Genomic DNA, 25,796 nt, shown 5'->3' with positions numbered 1-25,796 from the left:
ATAGCATAAGCAACATATGGGACACTAAAGTATTGAGCATCGATGAGTCTTTGATTAATCTTTATCGAGGATAATATTGTTTAAAGTTCGCAAATGCATATACACGGTACATACATGGGAGAGATTATGTAAACTTTACATCGATGACATGCGACTCCTTGCCTTAGGAGAAAGGAAGATAAAGCCAAGGAAAAAACGTTGCATAGTAGGAAAATGCTAAAAGATAATTGTCACTTAGAGAAGAGGCATAAATGCTCTTGCTAGATTGATTATTTTGCATTGGAATGATAGGACTTACGTCATGTATAGTATTGGAACCTTTAGCATATGCCTTAGGCTAAAGGAGTAAATTCCACTCTTTGGCCCCAAGAGGGAGGGTGAATATGTGATGGAATTATTGTCACCTCTATTATTGTATTGTCTGGGAAAAATACACTTAGTTTTGTTGATTAGTTTTGTTGATTGATTGAGCAACACCCTAAATGTTTTTCTTTCAATCAAGGGATTGTTGCATTCTGATCTGGATAAATATTCCAAGGCTTGTGTTGATGGCAAATGCATGGCAGGGGTCTATAATGACAAGTTGCCATGGGAATAAAGGAATGTTTTTCTAGAATATGATATTAGGGCTGATTGCTTTGATTGTGCTTGAATTTTAATTGGATTAATTAAGGAAGGATGGAAATTTCGGTGCCATGAGACTTGGACCGGGTACTTCTATTGGACAGAAGGGATACATAATTCTGCTATATGGGCAGGAGACAAAATTTAACTTAAAGATAAGTTAAGGAACTTGTTTGATAAAAGGACTACTTGTTTTGTTTTTGTGTATGTGTTGTAAATTACGTGAACGAACTCTGTGCCTTAAAAGGCTTAATTAATGAAGTTGTTTTTAAATGTCGCACATAAATGTGGTAGGATCTAATTAGACAACTAAAGCTATCAAGGAAAGTGCGGAGGGCATGACTTGGGTCCGTCCTGCAGAAGGGTGGTCCTGGTTAGCTAGTAACTTTTCTCAAAAGACGTAATAATGAAACTATGAAGGCCTAGAGTCAGTAGAGTTAGAATCCCGATTTATGCTATTTTAGGGGAGCGAAATGGGACTATGCCTTATGGGCAAAGAGGTTCAGCTTCGCATCCCTCTCGTTTCCCATTCTCCATGAACCAAGTGCAGCATAAATCCACTTCGACTCTGTTGTTCCTACGCAAAGTGGTTCATCTAGAGCTCGACGCTAGCTACTTCCTAGAGACTTGGCTGATAGGAAAGAAACCCTGACTTCAAGTCAGTCCTAAGTGGGAACAATCGGATACTTCCGCTTAGGGGCAGACTCGGGAAAACCTAGATCGCAAACCCTATGACATTCCTTGCGAGTGCCAGGTGGTGCTTTCTAGACTCCCCTCTCGATGGGCTACTAAGACGTGTCCCTCAAGTGGACAAGCGGACACGTTACAATAGATCTGAGAGAAGTCCATGGTAATTTTCCTAACTATCTTAACAAATCACAACACAAAATAACATCAGTGGGGCCCATTTCCAATGTTATTAAGTCCACGAGTACCATATAATTTTTTTGCATGGCATGGAGGGACTTTTGATCATATTTGGGCATTGATCTCTTCATCTTCATTAGCAATTTGTACATTGATAGGTTATTGTAAATCAGTGGGCAACAATCTTAATCTATCCATTGCTTATTTGTTGATGAAGTTATGTGTGCTACCACTATCCACCAAAATACAAACAATCTTTCCATGGATGCTCCCTTGAATCTTAAGCATGCTTAGGCTTCTTGAACGTTTCCAAGCATTTGTTGAGATAGAAGAAGATGAAGTGATAACACAAAATAACTTATTATAATCATCTCCACTTGAATCAAAGGATATTAGACCACATTGTTCAAAAGGAAATCTTTTCAACCGATCATAAAACTAATATTTCCCATTGTCATCATCAAATCTTCATTTTTAGCATGATCCATGTTGGAACATCATCTTCATCTCATGATTCCTCGATGAAAAGCATATTGTTAACTTTAGCCTTCTCGTAGACACATTTTGTTGCATGATCAACCATGTATTTCTCTCCACATTTAAAACATAAACCCTTTTTATTTTTCTCTTTGAAGAGATCCATTGGTATAAACTTTTGGATGCTTTAGGATGAAGGATTTTTTTATTTATTATTAGCTTATTTATTCTCTATTTTTGGATTGAATGCTATCCTAAACTCACTTCATTGCTTAGATGCATTAAATGTGGGAAAAGTTGGGACTCTTGTACTATTATTTAATATGTTTTCCACCAAAAGTACCCACATATTGACTCTATTTTGTACCAATCCTATGGTATTCAAAAGCTTGATGAAAATTGACATCCCTTTTGTACTTTGGAGCATATCTTTCAGTCAACTCGATTGCTTGAAAGTCAATAGAAGGGTTTTGTGCCATCACATTAGTGGAATAAGCACACTTATAACCCATAAATGTATTTGTGTAGTTTAGCATCATTGCTAATCTCCTCCACATGCATAGTCAAACTCAAGATCTAATTGGTATATTCTCTAACTGTTAGTCCCTTTTGTTCCGATTGATGTCATCTCCTTTCCAAGCTCCTCTTCTCTACAAGTGATACAAAGACTTAAGCCATTTTTTACTTAAAGTCATCCCATCCATTTATTGGTTGATTTTCTCTTTTAACATAACTCCATCAAGTGTGGCAAATACTTCTAGAAGAAGAGTAGCAAAGTGGTCTAATCTCAAATATATGCCAAAGTAGAATTCCAATTGTGTTATCCCCTCCTCTAAATCAAATGAAGAAGATGAATGCCCATTGTACTTAGTAAGAATAACCTTGTCATAGTAGAGTTCTCTTCTTTCATTGAAACCTTGTTGTCCACTATTTTGTTGCTCTAAATAACTTCCACTTGGGCCCACATTATCAAAGAAAATCCTTGCAACAGTTGGTTGAAATCATCTCATAAATAGCTACCATGGTTCACTTTAATGGCTAACATTCACCAATTGGCTAAAGTATTATATATCATGATTTTTTTTAGTTGATTAAAATGGGGTATAAGTTTGAAATTTTTATCTGTCGACATTTCTAAGGTATGTGGAGGTTATGAAGGATTTTTTGCCATTCATATGAAAGAAAAATTCAAAGAAATAGGTTGAATCCTGTCAAGATTGTGGGAGAGAAGGAAGGAGTCTCACTTGTAGCTTTCTTGCTTGCACAATGAGGGAATACACACAAGGGTGGAGGCTGAAAACAGTTTTCCTCTTCTTAGTTGTGGAAGCCAAAAGAACTCAAATACAAAGAAATAGAAAAACCCTAGATATGGGTCTCAAACCAAACTCCACTAACTAAGGTGGCAACTAACTGAGCCACGAACTAGAGTAGATAAGGATAGCTATCATGTAGCTATTATTCAGGGGCGGTGTACCAACCGCATCTGCAACTGACAAGTCGGTGACATAAATACACAACGGTCACCCTGGCGTATCACGAGTGGAGCTCGATATCTCAACACTCCCCCTCGAGCTCAATCCCAATTCTTGCACACCAAGCAGGTCTCTGAACTTGCGCAGCTTCTCTGCGCCCAATGCCTTCGTGAATATGTCAGCTACCTGATCCTCTGTGCTGACATAAACTAGATCAATAAGACCTAGTAAAACCCTCTCTCGCACATAGTGATAATGCACCTCAATGTGCTTTGTTCTAGCATGATAGACTGGGTTATTTACCAAGTGTATACTACTCATGTTGTCACAATAAATGACAACTGGCCCATCTGTAGACTGATGCATATCATAAAGTAGCTTATGCAACCAAGCTACCTCACATGCAGCCATTGCTGCACCCCTGTACTTAGCCTCTGTGCTCGACAAGGCAACTGTAGGCTGTTTCTTGCTGCTCCAAGTGACTGCAGAACTCCCAAAAGAGAACACATATCCACTGGTAGATCGTCTATCAGAAATACTACCAACCCAATCAACATCAGTGTATCCATGCAACTGTATCTGAACCCCAGTCTCATAAAATAGTCCATACTGCAATGTGGACTTCACATACCTGAGTATGCGTCTAGCCGCATCCAAATGTGGTTTCCTTGGAGCCTGCATAAACTGACTTACCAATCCAACAGCATAGCTCAAATCTGGCCTGGTAATAGTCATATAAATCAAACTTCCTACTATGCGTCTATACATAGTAGGGTCTTCTAGAAGCTCACCTGCATCTGTGCTCAGCTTCACATTCTGCTCCAAAGGAACTGAAATAGGCTTAAAGCCTGTCATCCCATATTTGGACAGCATGTCCAATCCATACTGCCTCTGCAAGAGTTGTATCCCACTTGGTGATCTAATCACCTCAATGCCCAAGAAATAACGCAACTCTCCCAAATCCTTCATCTCAAACTTCTGCTTCAATAGCATTTTCACATGAAGGATATCTTCATCACTGTCACCTGTCATAATCAAATCATCAACATAAATGACAAGTAGCATAATACCTTTCTCTGTTTTCCTCACATAAAGTGAGAAATCTGCCTTGGAAATCTGAAAGCCAATAGTGACAAGATACTGTCCTATCTTGTCAGACCATGCTCTAGGTGCTTGCTTCAAGCCATACAAGGCTTTCTTCAACCTGCAAACAAACTCAGGATGAATAGCATGCACATAACCTGTTGCCTGCTCCATATATACCTCTTCTTGCAAATCACCATGCAAGAAGGCATTCTTTACATCCATCTGATGTAAAGACCATCCCTTTGATGCAGCCATAGCAATGACTGCTCTTACGGTTGACATCCTTGCAACCAGACTGAATGTTTCTTCATAGTCAATGCCATATGTTTGTGCATACCCCTTGACTACTAATCTTGCCTTGTATCTGTTCACAGAACCATCTGCATTGTGCTTCACCTTATAAACCCACTTACAGCCAATTGCATTTTTACCTTTAGGCAAAGGTACCAATTCCCATGTAGCATTTGCTTCCAAGGCATCCATTTCTTCATCCATGGCTTTCTCCCATTTTTCTTTTCCCATGGCTTGCTCAAAAGATGTGGGTTCTGGTTCCTGTATCACTTTGACCATATATGCATAGTGAATGGCTGTAAATCCATCATATTTCAGTCTATCCACAGGATACCTAGCTCTCGTAGACCTGCGCAAAGTAGGTTCACTCCCAGGTGCTCTCAAAACATCCCTGGTCTTCCTTACTCCAGGTGTAACAATAGAAGGAATACCCAACTCATCATCAATGCTCTGTTCTAAGCCACTGGATTCACCATCCACATAAGAGTGACCTGCATTCACATCAAACATGGGCTGATCAACCTTCTCTTTTCCTTTTCGTGATACCTGCATACCACTATCTGCATTGCTTTGAGAAGATTCTCCTGATCTCAATCTGTCTGTCCATGGCGAAGAATGTGAACCACTGCTAGAGGACGCTCCAGGTCCACTAATATTTTGTGACTGCTGCTGTGAGTTCTGTGCAGCATTATCATTTTGTGCACCTACATCATCAATCACATTTACTGGTTTATACCAGCTACTCATCTCATCAAAAACAACATCTCTGCTCATTGTAAACTTACAAGTAGAAGGGTTATAGCATCTATACCCTTTTTGCTACAGAGAGTAACCAATAAAGATGCACTTCTCAGCTTTTGGATCCAACTTGGATCTCAGCTCATCTGGCACATGTACATAGGCAATGCAACCAAAAATTTTCAAATGAGAAATATCTGGTTTCCTACCGGTATACCTCTCCTCTGGAGTCATTCCATGTATTGCTGCAGTGGGAGTCCTGTTCATTATGTAGACTGCTGTAGCAACTGCTTCAGCCCAATAAAAAACTGGCAAGTCTTTTTCATTGAGCATGGCACGAGATACCTCTCCAATATGCCTGTTTTTCCTTTCTGCAATTCCATTTTGTTGTGGGGTATAACTGCATGAATATTGCTGCTTTATGCCATGCTCCTGCAAGAACTTTGCAAACTCATTTGAGAGGTACTCTCCCCCTCCATCTGACCTTAGGCATTTTATTTGTAGACCTGTTTCTTTTTCAGCCATAGCTTTAAGGGTTTTGAAATGCCCAAAAACTTCACTTTTCTTTTTCATAAAATACACCCAAACTTTTCTGCTATAGTCATCAATAAAAGTGACAAAATAATGACAACCTCCAAGAGATGCAGCTTTAGTAGTCCACACATCAGAGTGGATTAATTCCAATGGCTTCTCACTCTCTTGAACATGTCTAGGAAATGGTTTCCTTGCCTGTTTTCCAAACTGACAGGCTTCGCATACCTTATGCATTTCTGCAACCTTGAATTTTGGCAATCCTGCAACAATATTTTGGGCCTGCATTGATTTAAGTCGATGTACATTAACATGACCAATGCGTTTATGCCAGATATCAATATCTGCAACTACACCGGTCCCATGTGCAAACATTGCTACACTCAATTCAGACATATCTGCATCCAACGTAAACATTCTGCCCTTCTTCTTTCCTTTTGCTATCAAGCGACCTTTATTTTTCATATCCTCAACAAAGCATCCATGAGGATTAAATCTGACCTGCAAGCCCTGCTCAACCATTTGACCGACAGAAACCAGATTCTTGGTGATATTCGGGACATGAAATACATCGGACAGGTATTTCTTTTTCCCATCCTGCATAGACAAGGGAATTTTTCCAATCTGCACAATAGGATATGCAGTATCATCACCAGTCTCCACAAATCCTGGTTTTTCCATTTTCCTTGCATCCTCCATCCATTCTGCATGACCTGTCATGTGGTTTGATGCACCTGAGTCAACATACCATACATCATTGCTTTCTTCTGCACTTGTCACAGAATTGTTCATGTGCTGCACCATGAACAAATGTTCATTTCTGTCATCATCATTCCTATGATCTTTTTAAAACAAAGTGTCCAATTATAGTAAATTTTCAATGCGATTAAGACTACCCTATGTGAATTTATACTTATTGCACCCATATCATGCGGAAAACGAAAAGGGTGAATTTGATGGAACCTGAACTTCTGCAGGAGGGGTATTATCGGCTTTCGTGCTTTGGGTGGGGACTCCTACATGTGCCCCTCTTACTCCCGTGTGTGCTCCTCTCATGTGGTGCTTTAGGGCCATCGCAGTCGGGGCTTGGGCAGGGGGAGGGTGTGCTGAAGTTCTCTGCGAACTGGCAGACCTTCCTTCCCACAACAGAACTCCCTTTGCAAATGGGTTGTGCCCTTCTGTAGTCTACGGATGAAACACCCCCTAGGAATCTTTTTTTTTTTGGAAGCTTCTTGGAAGCTTTTTTTTTTCTTTTTGGTTTCTGACAGGGGGGAGGGGGCGTGCTGAAATCACGGGGCAGGGGGGCGACGCCTGCTTCTGAGACCACGAGGGGAGGGGCTGCCCTTTATAGTGGGGAGGGGGTGGTTTATGAGGGGGGAGACGGCCGTTTAATGGCCGCCAACCCTCCACCTAGGGGGGTGCATGTCCCCCTCTCCTTCTCTTAACTCCCTCTCTCTCTCTCTCTCCCCGACATGCTGTCGGCGAGGAGAGAGAGGGAGAGGTAAAAAATTTTAAGTTAATTTTAAAAAATTAAAAAGGGGGGGCATTCTTATGCACGAGGGGGAGGGGGGGGAATGCTACATCCTCTCCCTCTTAGAGGAATCGAGATGTCCTCATCTTGAGAAGATCTGGGGGTATTGTTGGTTGAGAGTATTTTTATCCATCCAGGTGGCATCCTCTTCGGGATAATATTTCCACTGGATGAGGTATTCTCTCAAGGTCCTTGATCTCAAATGCCTCTCCCTAACATCTAGGATTCTATCAGGCCGTAGTTCAAGGACTCCTTGGCTAGGCATTATAATTTGTTGATCATCAAGTACATGATTCCGATTAGGTAGATACCTTTTTAATAGGCTAACGTGGAATACATTATGAATCTTTAGTGTTGCCGGCAGCTATAGTCTGTAAGCATTAGGCCTTAGGCACTTGATGATGTTATAAGGTCCACAATACCTCGGACTAAGCTTCTTATACTCTCCCCAGGATAGTGAACTCTTTTTTGGGCGTACACAGATAAAGACCATATCACCTTCGATGAAGGATCTATCTTGCCATTTCAAGTCAACGTAGGCCTTCTGTCTATCCTTGGTAGCTTGAATGTCATGTCTTATTGATTTGATTTGATCATCCATGTCTTCCATCATCTGTCTTGAAGCTTCTACCCTCAAAGTTAGATCTGAGAAGTTCAAAGGGGTACGACAATCATGCCCATACAATGCTTGGAAAGGGGTCATCTGAATACTCTGTTGGTAAGAAGCATTGTAGGCAAACTCAACCAAGGGTAAGTATTAAATCCACTTTTTGGGTTCACGACAGCAGTATGCCCCTAAGCATATCTTCAATGACTTGATTGACTCATTCTGTTTGACCATCAGTTTGGGGATGGTAAGCTATACTGAAACAGAGTTAAGTTCCAATAGCCTCAAAGATAGCCCTCTAGAAGTGTGATGTGAAAAGAGAGTCACGATCACTAATGATTCTTCTTGGTAACCCATGAAGTTTGAATATTTCCTTGATGAATAATCTTGCGATGTTTAAAGCTTTATAGTTCGTCTTGACAGGGATGAGATGTGTGACCTTGTTGAGCATATCTACTACAACCAAAATAGATTTATATCCTCCCTGAACTTGGGGTAAGCCAACAAATGAGTCCATACTAATGAACTCCCATTTCATTTGTGGAATGTCAAGTGCTTGCAATTTCCCGGGCATTTTAACATGTTCTGCCTTAATGTGTTGACAAGGCAAACATTCCGTGGCATATTTGAGTATGTCTCCCTTGAGCATTTCCCAATAATAGCTCTTTCTGACCGTATTAAGGGTCTTGGCACAACCAGGATGCCCTGAGAAAGGGGAGTCATGGGCTTTCCAAAGTATCTTATGCTTGAGAGTTTGGCTTGAAGGGATACATAATCTTGTCCTAAAGTAGACAAGCCCACTACTGATGGAGAATTCTTGATACTTCGTCTTTAGCTTTGGGTCTTGATCCTTGATGGGGGATCTCCCTTAGCATTTTCTGATAGACTGGGTCATGATATGCCCCCTCTTTTGCTAGCTCAAGAATCGGGTTGTTTGGCATTGATGCCTTTGTGGCTAGAGACCTTGCTGTTGATGGATCTTGCAAAATGAGAGAATTTAGAAATGCCTTGCAACTGAGTGCATCGGCAACTACATTCTCTTTTCCAGGCCTATATTTGATTTCAAAATCATATTCTTCTAGCACTTCGATCCATCAACGTTGCCTCATATTGAGCTCATTCTGAGTGACAATCCATTTAAGACTCTTATGGTCTGTTACTAAGGAAAACTTGTTACCAAGCAAGTAATGTCTCTAAAGTTTGAGAGCATGGCCAACAGCCAACAACTCCAGGTCATGGGTAGCATAATTCCTTTCATGGCTCTTCAATTTTCTTGAAGAATATGCTATGAGATGACCTTCTTGCATAAGTACACATCCTAAAGCAACTACTGCGCTAGCATCAGTTACCACTTCAAACTCCTTACTAAGATCAGGAAGTTTCAGGATGGGTGATGATACTAAGCTTTGCTTTAGTTTGTCGAAGCTAGTCTGTTCAGCAGGTGACCATACAATTGCTACTTGCTTCTTTAGTAGATAAGTCAGAGGTGCTGCAACCAAGGCATAATCTTTGATGAAAATTCTGTACCACCTTGTCAACCCAAGAAAACTTCGTATTTCTTTGACAAAAGTTGGTGTTGGCCATTCCAGAATGTCTCTAGATCTACTGAAATTCCTTCTGCTGATACAATGAATCCCAGATATTCAATCTGTTGCTTGAAAAAATGCACTTCCTCTTCATGGCATAAAGCTTGTCTACTCTCATTGTTTCAAGAACAATCCGAAGCTGGGGTTCATGGTCCTTTCCTTGTTTTGAGTAGACTAGGGTATTGTCAAAAAAGACGAGTACAAAGTCATCAAGATAGGGCCCAAAGATATCCTGCATTAACCTATTGAAGGTAGTAGGAGCATTCGTCAACCTGAATGACATCACTAGGAATTTGAAGTGTCCATACCTTGTACTGAATGCAGTCTTCGGAATATCTTCTTCCTTGATCCTTATCTGATAATACCCAGATCTGAGATCTATCTTTGAGAAGATTTTTGCCCCTTGAAGATGGTGAAGTAATTCCTCTATTCTTGGAATGGGGTATTTATTTTTTATGGTTGCTTGATTCAATCCTTTGTAGTCAATGCATAGGCGAAGCGTTCCATCTTTCTTCTTTTGGAACAGCACTGGAGCTCTCCATGGTGAACTATTAGGACGGATGTAGCCTTGATCTAACAATTGTTTGAGTTGCTCTTTTAGTTCGATAGCTTCTGAGATGGACATTTTATATGGCCTCTTTGCGACCGGTGCAACTCCTTGCACAAGTATGATTTTGTGGTCGACTTCCCTTTGAGGAGGAAGTTCCGTCAGATCTTTAGGGAATACGTCTGCGTATTCCTTTAACCATGAAGGTTCTTCTCCGGATTCTTGATTCTAATCTAGCTTATTCAATTTAATCAGATAGACAAGTAGACCCTTTTGAACATCTTTTATTATCCGTGTTGCTTTTGCCAACAGTATTTTTGGCTTACCAGCCTCACCTTGAGTCGTGACTAGTTCCCCTTCAGAATTGCGGAAGGAGACTTGGCCCTTCCCACAATGGATGTGGGCATCATTGGGTATTAGCCAATCCATTCTGAGTAAACATTCGTGGACACCTAGGTTCATTACCCTGAATCTCACAAAATTTGGCTTCCCACCCAAAAGGAATTTCACCCTAGGTTCATTACCGTAAATCTGATAGAATTTGGCTTCCCACCTAGTAGGAATTTCACCTTAGCAGTTTTGCCTAATACAAGTGACCTCACGACCATTTGCTAATTCCACAAGTAAAGTAGGTGCATCTATTGTGGCTATCCCTAATCTCTTTGTACAGATTGGTGAGATGAAGGAATGTGTACTGCCACAATCAATCAAGATTTTGAAGCTTTTACCTCGATATTTTGATGGAGTTTGAATCACCGAGAATTGGTGATTTGGACCCTTCTTGTGAAGAGTGGCGTGAAATGTCGCCCTCTCAATGTCAGCATCCATGGATGGATCTTCTTCATTGTCTAGCTCCTTGTTGGAAACACTGGAGGTTCTCCCTCTGGCCATAATGGTGGTTCCTTGGCCATGAGCGGCTTTGTTTTGACCTTGGAATTGCCCTTGGTGATGCCCTCTGCCAAGCTTGGGGCACTCCCTCTTGAAGTGTCCGGACTCATTGCAATGGAAGCAACAGGGGTTGCGATCATTGCTTTGTGTTGAAACAAAGTTGTTGACAGCATTGGCCCTAGCTTTCTTTCTTTGGCCCTGATTCTGACCATGTGCTTCTTAGTCTGAGCCTTAGACATGCCCTTATTCTGATCTTTGTAAGGCCAAATCTTGATGTTCCTTGGTTTGGACTGCACCTCCTATATTATTGGAGCAACTCGAATGAGTGCGTCTTGTAGGTCCGTTGGGCGCATTGATTCCAATCGAGTGTTTATGGGTGGATTCAACCCAATATAGAATTTTGACATCTGATGTGTCATATCCATTGGGGGTGCATACTTTAGGAGTGAAATGAACTTTGAATAATATGCTTCAAGGGATAATCCTAAGCTGCTTCAAGTCATAGAATTCATTCATCTTTTGTGTGCGGTAGGCAGGTGGCAGATACCTCCCTCGCACAGCTTCCTTAAGTTTATCCCAAGTGACTGTCCCCTCCGAGATCGCTTGGTCTCGGCACCACTGTTTCCACCAAAGTCTCGCTTCGCTTGTTAGCTTAAGTTTGGCGAGTATGGCTTGGTTAGCAGGTGCAGTTCTTGCTGCCTCAAAATAGTCCTCCATGGACTCAATCCAGATCTTGGCATCGGCTTGAACAGTCCTTCCCTTGAGTGGCTCAATTTGTTTGGGAAGGAATTTCTTCTCTTGAGCCACAACTAGACTTAGTGCAGGAGTCGGATTTGGAACCTGCGCTTGGGGTTGCATCTAAACAATAAGATTCTTTATGTTAACATCTTATCATACGTTCCCATATTACGTTAATATGAGTAGCACAGCTTTTTAGCTAAGTGATTTTTCATTCATCTTTTGTGTGCGGTAGGCAGGTGGCAGATACCTCCCTCGCACAGCTTCCTTAAGCTTATCCCAAGTCACTGTCCCCTCCGAGATCGCTTGGTCTCGGCACCACTGTTTCCACCAAAGTCTCGCTTCGCTTGTTAGCTTAAGTTTGGCGAGTATGGCTTGGTTAGCAGGTGCAGTTCTTGCTGCCTCAAAATAGTCCTCCATGGACTCAATCCAGATCTTGGCATCGGCTTGAACAGTCCTTCCCTTGAGTGGCTCAATTTGTTTGGGAAGGAATTTCTTCTCTTGAGCCACAACTAGACTTAGTGCAGGAGTCGGATTTGGAACCTGCGCTTGGGGTTGCATCTGAACAATAAGATTCTTTATGTTAACATCTTATCATACGTTCCCATATTACGTTAATATGAGTAGCACAGCTTTTTAGCTAAGTGATTTAATCACTTAACACACTTAACATTTATAATTAAGATAGACAATGGTAAAAAGTATTACTTATTCATGAGGGCATAATCCCTTTGAGTACATTTATTTTGGATAAGTAGGACAGGCTGATTGATACATTAGTTTGGGAAAAATAGGATTGTGTTACAATCGGCTACAGGGACGGAATAATAATATGGAGTGGGGTCATGGTTTTTCAGGAAACGGTAAGTCATAGGAAGCTTGGGGTATCCCTTCCTTTGATACCCATTCTTCTCATAGCGCCCTAACACTTTGATTTTGTCAGCAGAGATCACCCGGGTTACTTCTTCATAGACATACTTGTTTTGCTTGACTTGCCGACCGCTAACGTACAGAGTTGCGTTTACGCAAGCTTCGACAAAGATGAACAACTTCACGATCTTTAATTCCTCCATCCACTTGATTCTCTTCAAGTTGGTCTGAAGCTGCACGAGTCAATGGGCTGCTATGTAGTGTATTCCTGAGTCTCACGTCCATCTCCGCTCCGCATACAGGGGCGAAGGATTATAGATGCAGTCCAGAATATCCATCATGCTAAGCCTCTGACGATAATTTGAAGCATGCATTGCAATCATGAACATGACCTGGAACACCAAGAACTTGCTCCATGCTTCGTGACTCTGCAGCCCAGCATCCATAAGTGAGTAAAGAAATGTTTTCAACAGAAAGCATTACTCTATTCTACTCACCCTCCCCTGCTTATCCCCTTATTCCCTTTATTTTCCTCATTAAGTTTCCTTATAATCTTTAGATCTTGTTGGTTTGCTCTGATACCAACTGTAACGTGTCCGCTTGTCCACTGTGGGACACGTCTTAGCAGCCCATCAGGAGGGGAGTCTAGAAAGTGCCACCTGGCACTCACAAGGAATGTCACAGGGATTGCGATCTAGGTCTTCCCAAGTCTGCCCCGAAGTGGAAGTATCTGGACGTTCCCACTTAGGACCCCGACCTGAAGTCAGGGTTTCTTTCCTATCAGCCAAGTCTCTGGGAAATAGCTAGCGTCGAGCTCGAGATGACCCACTTTGAGTAGGAACAACAGAGTCGAAGCGAATTTATGATGCACTTGGTTCATGGAGAATGGGAAATCAGAGGGATGCGAAGCTCAACCTCTCTGCCCATAAGGCATAGTCCCATTCCGCTCCCCTAAAACAGCATAAATCGGGATTCTAACTCTATTGACTCTAGGTCTTCACAATTTCGTTATCACGTCTTTTGAGAAAAGTTCCTAGCTAACTAGGACCACGCTTCCGTAAGACGATGAACCCAAGTCGTGTCCACCGCACTTTTCTCGAGTTGCTTGGTTATCTAATTACCTACCACATTATGTTTGACATGCAAAGGCAGCTTCCTTAATTAATCAATTTACACACAGGTTTCTTCACGTAACTTAGGCACTGACACAAAAACAAAGTCAAGCAAGTTTCTTTTTCAAATATCTGATCTTTATTTATCATAGTCCTGGAATACATCAAGTATCTTCATCAGGATTGCTACTCCAAGTTTTTCCCGTAGACTAATACACGGGCCTCGAGATCCCATCTTGACTCGCGTCAGCCTCTTGTGCGGGATTCGGAGGTAAGGAATTTACGGCCAGATCCTCCCCTGGCACCCAAGCGTCCTCCCACTCCAAGCAGCACCTACGGAGAGACCTCTCGCAGTGGGTTTGGTCCATGCACCCGGCACGGCTAACAACCCCCTTGGATAGGGCCAGGCAGGCAATCGAGCTAACTAAACCTGCCTCTCCCTCCACGCTTTTAACCTGAAGCATTAAGTATTTTGCGTTGAATTAGTTCCTTAAGCAAAGAAGGTTCAAACAATATACATAAGTGTACAATCACCATCATTTTAGTGGTCGTTCGTACGACCAACTGCTAAGGTGTGATTCCCTTTTTCCCAAATACTCCCAGCATTCGATCTTGGATCATTTGCGACTTGGCGAGATTCCAAGGGCTTGGCAAGCTAGGTTGCTTGTTTTCCCTTTTTCTTTGGGTTAGGGTTTGTACCCTACCGACCTCAATTATCCTTACCTTAGGTCTCCTTGTAAAATAGATCTTGGACAACCCCGTCGTCCTCGGTTGGTCCATTTGCTTCTTGGAAATTCACAATTTCCCTAAGTTTGACAAATAGGTCCCCAAGAGAGAGAGTTGTAGTAGGGCGACTACTCGACTTCTTAACTAATATAGCTCGTAATTAGATCTCATCTCCCTTGGACTAAGATGTAGTAGTATCCTATATGCTTTTCACCAACTGAAATATAACCCTTTTCCTTTTCATACATTTACTTATGCATGCAAGTTGCTTATGCATGCAGATTATGCTATGTACAGTTACAATGATATTGAAATAACAACATAATGTTTTCATTTCCCATGCAAGTCACACGAAACAAAATGCAGTTGCTTATGCGAAAATATAACCTTTTTATTGCTCTCCATAGCAACTACCTATTCTTTAATTAAACATCCTCCTAGGAATTAACCTATTTACAGTCGTCACAAGGGATTTTTTTATTGCACAAATGTATTGTGTACAACATAACTCAATTCTTGCCAATGTAAGTTACCCAATGCAAACCTTCCAATGCACGTGAGCATCACAACATATATTTAACCTATGTGCATGATGTGACTAGGACATTATTGCATGAGTGCATCTTTTAACACATGAACCATATATTCAAGAATGCAATAGCCTTTCATCATGATGGTGAGGGAAATATAAATACATTGTGATGCGATCTAAAACTTTTTCAAACATTCCTATGATCTTTTTAAAACAAAGCGTCCAATTACAGTAAATTTTCAATGCGATTAAGACTACCCTATGAGAATTTATACTTATTGCACCCATATCATGCGGGAAACGAAAAGGGTGAATTTGATGGAACTTGAACTTCCATAGGAGGGGTATTATCGACTTTCGCACTTTGGGTGGGACTCCTACATGTACCCCTCTTACTCCCATGGGTGCTCCTCTCGTGTGGCGCTTTGGGGCCATCGCAGCCGGGGCTTGGGCAGGTGGAGACTGTGCTAAAGTTCTCTGCGAACTGGCAGACCTTCCTTCCCGCAAGGGAATTCCCTTTGCAAACAGGTTGTGCCCTTCCGCAGTCTGCGAGTGAAACACCCCCTAGGAAGCTCTTTTTTTTTAAAGCTTCTTGGAAGCTTTTTTTTCTCTTTTTGGTTTCTAACCGGGGGGCGCGGGGCGCCGACATCGTGCTGATGAAGAAGAGATGATGATGATGGTGGTGGCGACAGCTTTGGCAGCCCCGCGGCGATTTCAAGCGGAGGAGGGGCTGGCGGCACTGCTGCAGATCATGGGAGGGTGGGGGGCACTAAAATCAAAGGGCAAGGGGGGCAACCCCTGCTTCTGAGCCCATGAGGGGGGAGCTCCCCTTTATAGTGGGGAGGGGGTGGTATATGAGGGGGGGAGAGACGGCCGTTTAACGGCCGCCAACCCTCCACCTGGGGGGGTGCATGCCCCCTTCTCCTTCTCTTAACTCCCTCTCTCTCTCCCCTTTATAGTGGGGAGGGGGTGGTATATGAGGGGGGGAGACGGCCGTTTAACGGCCGCCAACCCTCCACCTGGGGGGGTGCATGCCCCCCTCTCCTTCTCTTAACTCCCTCTCTCTCTCTCTCTCCCCCCGACATGCTGTCGGCAGGGAGAGAGAGGGAGAGGTTAAAAAAATTTTAGTTAATTTTAAAAAATTAAAAAGGAGGGGCATTCTTATGCACCAAGGGGGGAGAGAGAGAGAGAATGCTACAAAGCATTCGATAAGTTTCAATGTTGCATGTAGTCAAGGTTACCAAAATAGATCCAATTTACAGAAAATCTTAGCAAAAACACAAAATTTTAGTTAATTTTAAAAAATTAAAAAGGAGGGGCATTCTTATGCACCAAGGGGGGAGAGAGAGAGAGAATGCTACAAAGCATTCGATAAGTTTCAATGTTGCATGTAGTCAAGGTTACCAAAATAGATCCAATTTACAGAAAATCTTAGCAAAAACACAAAGAAAATTAAAAAGAGGAGAGACATGGGAAAAAGCTAGAGGAAACAAGAAGTTGCCTCATTATAGAAATGGAGGGAGCTTAAAGCTATAGGTATCGATGTAAGGCATAGGCCAAGAAAGCAAAGGGGAATAGATCACAATGTCAATGTACCTTTTCTAAAACAAGCCATCACATAGTTCCTATGACATATCATAAGAGCAAAGAGCTAAAGGGCTATCGAGAAAACATAGTTCCTACCACCATTGAGGAAGAGCACATCCTTCCAAATGTACATGCACATTCTTGTACCAAATTGAAGTCCATCAAGGACTGTTCAATGATATGTTGAGAAGACCAAGACTTTTTGTTGAAATTGATCATGCTTTAAGGAGAAGGTGCATATTAGTTAATGGCAATCCCAAATCTTTCCCCTCTATGGAAAAAAAGAAAAGAGTGAACATACAAGGCAAGCTAATAATTGTAGTAGCAACAATTGCAAGTGGAGAGACGTCATCAAGTTATAATGAGGGCATTTTAATAAGTGATGAAAAAGTGGAGTAACACATTGCTTTATGTGATGAATTCCAGGAAGTATTATGAAATGATCTCCTTTTGTTTTCTAGTGTGGGTGCACAATACTCCTATATGTATGTTTTCAATGTATTAAATCCAATTCCAAGATAATGATAAACTTGTTTTTGGTGCATAATTCTCCTTTTGTAAATGGAAGAATATGTTTTCAAAGTACTAAATGCAAGCTCTCAATCATGTTGACAATGTTGAGTCTCTCTTATTTTGTTCCTTTGAAGCACTTGAAAACTCTTAGAGTGTTTCATCATCGAAATAAGAAGACCTATTACCAATTCTATATGCCAATTTTACCAGGGGTCTATAGGCCTAATTGTACTTACACACATGTTATAACTTCATACTAATATAATCATAAACTTACACATATGCTAGACTTACACATAAGTCATACTTACATTCAAACCCAATAACATTCCAAGAATCATAATAATGCACTAGATTTGTGTTACCATAATAATATTTCAAGGTAAAAGCTAGGGCTTGTTTTACCCTTTGGCACAAAAATAGCCTATGTTCGAAGTGACATGGTCCTAGAAGTTAGGCTCTTCAAAACCCAAAAAAGGCTCTAATATTGGGTTGCGTACTTTAGAATCATGTATCTTTTTGCATATCTTAGGCTTTTTCAGTTGATCTTGGGAAGAAGAGGGTTACATCCTAGTTAGTTAAGGTCTTAAGAATGTGTGAGGATGGCTTCTCCCAAAATAAAATGACCTTTATGCATTTGAAAGCCAATATTTGGATAATCAATCATCCATGGCTATGATGAGGGGTTGCACTTACAATGGTGGACACATTTTATGTCTCTCTCTACATGAGTGGTGTTTTGCCTATATATGAGACATACATATAAGGCACATCACACTGTCTAACTCTATATGAGAGTGGTTCAAAGTGGAGTCTTTTCCCATGACCCTTAAAGATTTTGAGGTAGAGAGGGGCTCAAAGTGCATGTGTTAGAGGATCTTCTTCCAAAATATAATCACCTTTACATGCATTTGAAAACTTGGATCCATGACTATGATGAGGGATTGCATATACAATGGTTAACACATTTGATGATAGGAATGGTAAACATCTTCATACAATGTCATCCTTGACTCATTTAGGAGTAGAATCATCTTAGATGAGGTAAAGTAAGTTGTGTACACTTGTAACATGTGCGCCTCTATCGGCTATCCATGCATGGTTTTAGTGGTCCATCAAGAGATAAATCTAAGTGACGTTGCCCAATACTCCCATAGAATGTTCACGGTTTGTCACCTAGGGTTTCTTGAGTCCACCTTGCAACGCAACATTCACGGGCGAGCCCACTAGGATTGACCTAAAATATGGGTTCCTAATGGTCAAGGTCTCCTGACATCATTTTGAGAGTCTTGGACATCCTACTTTACGCAAAGATACCCAAGCCGAGGCAAATCCATGCCGCACTTGGTTCAAGGAGAATGGGAAACGAGAGGGATGTGTCACTCAACCTCTCTACCCGTTGGGCATAGTCCCATTCTGGTCCCCTAAAATGGCATGAATCGGGGTTCTAACCTAACAATTCCTAAGAGTTGAAGAACAACGATAAAACCTTGTGAGAAGCCTCCCAGTTCTCCAAGGCCACCCTGCCGTAAGACGCACCCGTCGGGGGTTCCGCCCACCCACTTCCCTCAATAGGCATTCTTTAGTTATCTAATTAGGTCCTGTCACATTTATGTGTGACATTTAAAATCAGATTCCTTAATTAAACTTTTTAGGGAATAGGGTCCATTCGCGTAATTTATAGCACCGACACGAAAACAGAGCAAGTATCTTTTGGCAAACAAGTTCCTTAACTTATCTTCAAGTTAATCTTTGCCTCCTGCCCATACAAGAGAAATTACATCTCCCTTCTACCCCTACAGAAGTAGCTGGTCCAAATCACATGACACCACCATTTCCATCCTTTATCTAGAATAGGATCTTCCAATGCCACAAACGTTGGGGCCACAAAGGTCCTCAACTCCATTCCGGACTTGGCAAGGGGTGTCCAGAGCTCAACCTGACCCACAAGCTACCTAGGAGTGAAACACTATTCTCATGGTTGGCCTTTTCACCACTCAACCTTCATCCCATGAATCAAGCAGTATCCTTTTCGAGTTAATCCACGGTGCGATCTTGGAGGTAATCCACCCGCGCACAAAACCTTTTCTTAATTAAATCGTTTAAGAATCAAGCATAGTCAAGGCAATTAGCCCTAATATCATTTTCCAAGAAAACATACCTTTATTCCAATTGCAATTTGTCATCACATACCCCACCATGAATTTACCATCAATTACAAGTACTTGGAATAATCATCCAAACGACAACCCAACAATCAAATGAATGTATGTTACTAGATCAACCAACAAAACCAATTGCATTTTTCCAAACAATACAAGAATAGACATAATAGCATCTTCATCCGCCACTTAGGTGTAGATGTGTTTACCATACATGGATGAGTGCAATTTTCTTTTTCATAGTTTTAACTCTTGCACTTAAATATGCATCCTACATTTATAAAGCTAGAATTTATCCCTTTCAATGACCTATTCTCATGTAGCATAGTACGGGACCTAATGTATCTCATGTTAGAATCAAAGCAAGCAACTAACAATTTGAAATTGTATTACTTATATCCAATACCGTAGTTGTATTGACAGTGATACCCTCGCTTGAAGCTTTGTTTGCTAGTTTTGGGATTGCCATCCACACACGACATTCTTCGCTTGGGGGCCATCATCCACAAGTAGATTTGAGAGATAAAGAAGGAAGAATGAATTTGAGATGGGAGAGCGTAAGAGAAGATGGCTTAGTTGAAGACCGAGATAGAGGGAATTGAGCTAACTCTCTCCCTTGCAACCTCTTAGCGTAACTCCTCTCTCTCTCTCTCTCTCTCTCTCTCTCTCTCTCTCTCTCTCTGGGTCTCCTTGTGCTTCCTTGTGCCTCCCTAACTGCTCCCCATGCCTCATATTTATAGCTAAACAAGACAAAAAGGGTTGCGGCTAAGAAGAAGAGCTCTTTGTGGAGGGGACCTTGGAAAAATCAATGATCTAATGCTCAAATCATAAATCTGATCGTTCCATTGGCTCCGAAAAGGGGGTAAAACACCAAGGCACTTGATTAGAAATCTTTCACATTACTCATTTTTCTTATTTATGTTCAAAGTGTTGTTTACTACTTATGAACTACGATCACGGCATGCACGATTTTGCCAATTCTTCTTTTTTTGTATTAAATCTCCAAAACTAGCTAAAAAATCACTTGCTTTTTTTTACATGACATCTAGTTCTAGAAATTTGCATATCTTTGTAGGATATTTACAATAATATCTAAAATACACTAGTTTTTTACCAAAAATCTAATATTTTTGGACCATCCATACTATACACATTAAGACTAGTGATTAATATGGCACATAACTCTCGTTCACATTATAGCTTCCGTGAACGGTGGCTATGGTCCTTGTCAATCTGAAAAAAATGTCGAATTATGACTCTCATTTTTTAATATATTTTTAATTAAATAAAAATTGTTAGTTATTAATGTTAGTTAGTTTTTACTTTAGTTAGTCTTTAGTTGGTGATCTTACTAACTTATTTAATGATTAACTTTTAAACTAACCAAGTAAATTTTAATTGCGTGAAAATATTACAACACTTAATATGGTTACATGGGCCAACTAAGTTGTGCATAGCTATTATGAATAATTATTTGAAATCCATTTAAAATGATAATCTAGTAGCTAATTACACAATCAAATAACATTAATCACACAACCACAACCCCCCCATTATGATAGTCGTTAAAGCCATTTTTATGCATATGTATGACACATACATGCACACACACATGCTCTTTACTATTTGACCTTGTATAAGGAAAATAGAAACACACACATGTTCTTTTTATTACTTAGTTTGAGGGAGCAAATACACCTAGAGACACATGTTTTTTACTATTTGACCTTGCATGAGGAAAATAGAAAAAAAAACACACTCACACATATACTTTTTACTAGTTGGTTTGATAATGCAAATACACCCACTATGTTTGTTTAATGAGAACACTACAAAACACAAAGGAATAACATGGACTTGGGGTTGCAAAATGGGGGCATATCTTACACATGCTACCTTCCATCTAGATCCAATACTTCTCTACTTAGAGGCCATCTTTGTCAACTAATTCCTTGCTTCCTTTTTCTTTAGACTTTGTCAAACTTGAGCCTCAAATCAAGGTTCTTCAAACTAGAAGAATAAGTATGAAGTGTAAGTGGGGCTTAAGTAGCAAGAAATTGGGCTTAGGAGGGTAGGTTTAGTAACGATGGATCTTAGAAGGGGTTTTGGGCAAATTTCATGGATAAAGAATAAGGGAAAGTGATAAGCGCAAGGTGATGATGACAAGAAACAAAGAGAAAGTAGTACAGGTAGATGGGTTTGCTTCTAAGTAGGTGAATAAGAAGGCAAGAAGAGTGGTAAGATGATTGTGTAAGGGGAAGGTTGAAGCAGATCTCTCTCTCTCTCTCTCTCTCTCTCTCTCTCTCTCTCTCTCTCTCTCTCTCTCATAGCATGATATGCAAAGGAAGATATCTTTTAGCATATTTGTAAACTTCTCCATTTCTTGGAGCTTGAGGATTCTTGCAACATCGCAAGAGGTGGATTTCTTGCAACAGCCTCTTATCCATGATTCTCATTGTACTTTTTATTTCTTCTAGCTATGGCTTTATTGTGCTATAGATTTAATACATTTTCATCTATGTCATGGCTATGGTGGCCAGTAGTTGATTCAAGAGTTGTTTCTCAATTTTCTTGTTATTTTAATTTAGTCTTGGCCAAGTTCATTTAATGGTGTTAAAGCCTTAATTTTGATTCTTGACAAGGTCCTTTTCAAACCTAGATCTGGTTACCAACACCATCCAAGATAACTGGAGTTCAAGATTTGGTTATAGGACTTGGCACAGTTTAAACTATGACTAGTCAAGGTTTTCTACAATTAGTCTTCACTATTTTTGGAGATCTTGGAGAAGATCTAAAGAAGAAATGGAGAGATCTCAGATATTGTGGTATCTCATGGAAAAGAAGAGGCCCATTTTGAAGGTTCCATGACTAACAAGGATTAATAGACTTTACAAAAAGCTTAAACTGGATTACTTTTTGCTAATCAATAGTTTCTCTCTTCTTTCTCAGTCTATCCTAAGCTTCCATAGATAAAATCTTGTTGAGATCTTTCTCCCATGCCAAGATCTTCTTCATTTGAGTTTACAATATCATTTTCACTTCATCTAGAGAATTTGGAGTAGCGGATTGACTAGTTTATAGAGCAAATCAACCATGTAATTAGAGCAACGAATTCGGCACATTTTTCAGTGCAAATTTTGGGCGATGTTTGGTTATAATCATTGGCTTCTGCCATCCTTCTCTTGCATCAATTTTGGCTCATGGCATCAAAGGAAGTCTCTCCAACAAGCTCACACCACTCTTCCTCAGTTTGAAGGTTGGCTATGGTGATTTTCTCTCTCCTACTTATTGACTATTCAGAACAACAATGAATATTTACACATTTCTTCAAGATTTCATGGGGCTTTCACTTCTGTAAGCTCCTGGAAGCATTCACATGCCCTTTTCTTCAGACAATGAACCATTTCCTCCTCTTGACGCTTCTTCCAAAACCCTAGCCATGGACTTTATTGATAGCAAGTTAAATCTTGCTTAGTTCTTGTAAATTTCATGGAGCTTTTACTCAAATACCTCATGAATACTATCGTTTACCTTCAACATAATGACAAAGTAAGATTGAAGCATTTGAACAAGATTTGGAGGATTATTTGTCTCTAATTTGGGAGGAAATAGGACAACCACAAAATTCTCCAACAAATGATCAACTTGTAGTTTAATCATGAGATTTATGAAGTTTTTTAGTTTTGAACATCAAGTACATGGCCATTCCATCAATTCATCCAACATTGGAGCAATAGACCTTGCTCCATATCACTTCCTACTTCTTGAATGTTTGGGCAATTATGGATTATAATCACTTGGATTCTTGTTTCTAATAAAATATCGAAGCATTTCTTGAATTTTTGGATTGGTCTTCAAATTTACCTAAAGGCATTCGTTCAAATTTATGGATGTATGTATCATTCTTTAGTACACAAGAAACCATGGTTCAAGATTGGCATCCTTGAAGCTTTTGAAAGCTTTAAGTGGACTCTCAATCAATGGAAGGCTTATACAAAGCTCCCATCAACCATTTTGAAGGCATTTGATCTATTTTAGAAAGCTACATCAACCACAAGCATCAAACAAAGTATCATCTACTCATTTTTAATCTCTCCAAGTCCAATTGTTTGGGCTTAGCCAATTGATGAAGCAGTTGAATTGGTATGTCCTCTTTGCTTGATTGATAAATACAGTCTACTTATGTTGAAACTTAATGCCTATTCACTATTGATTGAATCTCTATCATGAAATAATGGATAATTTGGTCCTTTAGCTTTGTTTTCATCATTGATATCTTTCATGATTGAAATAAGCATAATGGTACATTCCAATCTGAAAATTTTAGTGAGTTATTGCTCATGTGAGTGCCTAATCTTTGAATTTTGATTTCTTGTGATCCTATACATTGAGATACCCAAGAAAACTATAAAATGTGAGTCTAGTGGATCAATGAGTCATTGATTACTAAAGGCAAACCTTTCTCAACCCTCTTCATTTCATTCAACTTCAAATTCCTACATCTCATTGAATGCCCAAAGCTATATTTCAACAAGGCAAAGCATCCTTGTTTTTTAGAATAATCGCTTTGCCATATATACATACCGATTGAGGAAAAAGACCGAAGTCGAATGAGATAGCAAGATAAAAGAGAGGTAACCGTCCCTTGGTATTTAGGACTTTGTCACAAGGGTGCACAACTTGGCTGCCCGAAAAATACTTTGCACACCTTCCAAAGTTCCAGAGCCCATTTATCTGCTATTTTATCCCTCACAATAGGTGGAAGACTATGGAATACCACTCAGGATAGAGTGAAAGAAGATTGAAGATCATTGGGAAATAGGGGACTAAAATAGAGTGAAACAAGGCAGTGAACACAAAGAAATTGCATGTCATTACGGTTTTACTTATCTTTTACAAGTGGTTATATGGTATTTGAAGGGTATACATGTTGTACTTCAGTGGCATAGGTATATAATGCATACCCATAATCAAATTTGACAAATATATTTTAATTTTGACATAGAACTTTTGTACTCCACACATAGAGGACAAAGCAATCTTCAATTCTAATTAAGAAGTTTGGCAATTGGAGATGTGAAGAAAAAGTTATGCCTATATTTTTTATAGTAGGTGGTCACTAAAAACAGCTCTTGGACAACTAGGCAAGGTACACTATTTTGGTCTAGGACTATCCCTTTCCCAATTGCAACTTGAAATTTCAGCAAATATTTCTTATCTGCACATAGTAAGCTTCATTTTGAGCCCATAAACACAAGGATTGAAGGGATACAACTCTTGTTAAAGCCCATTTATTGATAGACAGCCTTCTTTTACTGCAACCATTCCAATGGCCAGGAATAAGAAGAAAGAGCAAATGTTGGAGAGCATAAAGGAAGACTTAGCTGAGCATTAAGCAAAGATAAACTCATTCATTAGAGCCACAAATCAGGGGCAAAAGGATGGTAATGATGGCAACATACATGAAGAATCACAATGGCCAAGAGACCCTATTGATGTGGTACATATGTCTAAAGTGAATGGATCACATGATTCAAACAAATTCCAACAACTTTCTCATAAGGTTAAATACATGAATGAGGATATCATACAATTGAACCAAAAAAATATTAATAAGTTTGGACAAATGATCAATCACTTTGAGAAGTTTGGGCAGCGTAATCAATTGTTGGACACTAAGTTTGATCAAATAATCTCCATTCTTAGCAACTTGGGTGATAAGGAGCAAAGCACTCCACTTTCAATGATAATGTAGCATCAATTCCATATGACAATGTGAAATCAAGGGTAGCCCATTAGTTTATGCACTAGACCTATGAACAAGTTGGTCCATCAAGAGTTAAGTAAACATTTCAACCTCCTTCTAACTCTTAGAACAGGGGAATACCAAATTTTGACTCTTCAAAGGATCATAAACAGAGCCTAAAAAAGCTCAGCATGCTAAAAAAGAAGAAGGCATTCATGGGTGTGACTCTTTCTATAAATAGTTTTATCCACAAAACTCACAAATACCTAAGGAATAGACAAGGTCAACAACTTCTTGAAGATTCAAGAAGAGAGAACAAAGTTTAGTATGACGATGATCTTGAGGAAATGAATTTAGCTATTTAGCGCCCTCATAATCGTCAATGTTTAGCTTTCTCATTGGCATATTCTTAGTAGTCCATCAAGAGATATCCTAGCCATAACATTTGTTGTCTAGGCTAGCTTGAGCCTACCTTGCCGTGGAAGTTTCCAGTCATTCGCACGAGGATTGACCTAAGTTTTGGGTTCCTACCGTTGGTCAAGTCACCTATTGGTCAACTAGCATT

The sequence above is a fragment of the Lygodium microphyllum genome, chromosome 14 (genome assembly GCF_053477565.2).
Source record: "Lygodium microphyllum isolate KBCC chromosome 14, Lygodium_microphyllum_v1.1.10, whole genome shotgun sequence".
Classification (NCBI taxonomy): domain Eukaryota; kingdom Viridiplantae; phylum Streptophyta; class Polypodiopsida; order Schizaeales; family Lygodiaceae; genus Lygodium; species Lygodium microphyllum.
This window is presented reverse-complemented; position numbering follows the sequence as displayed.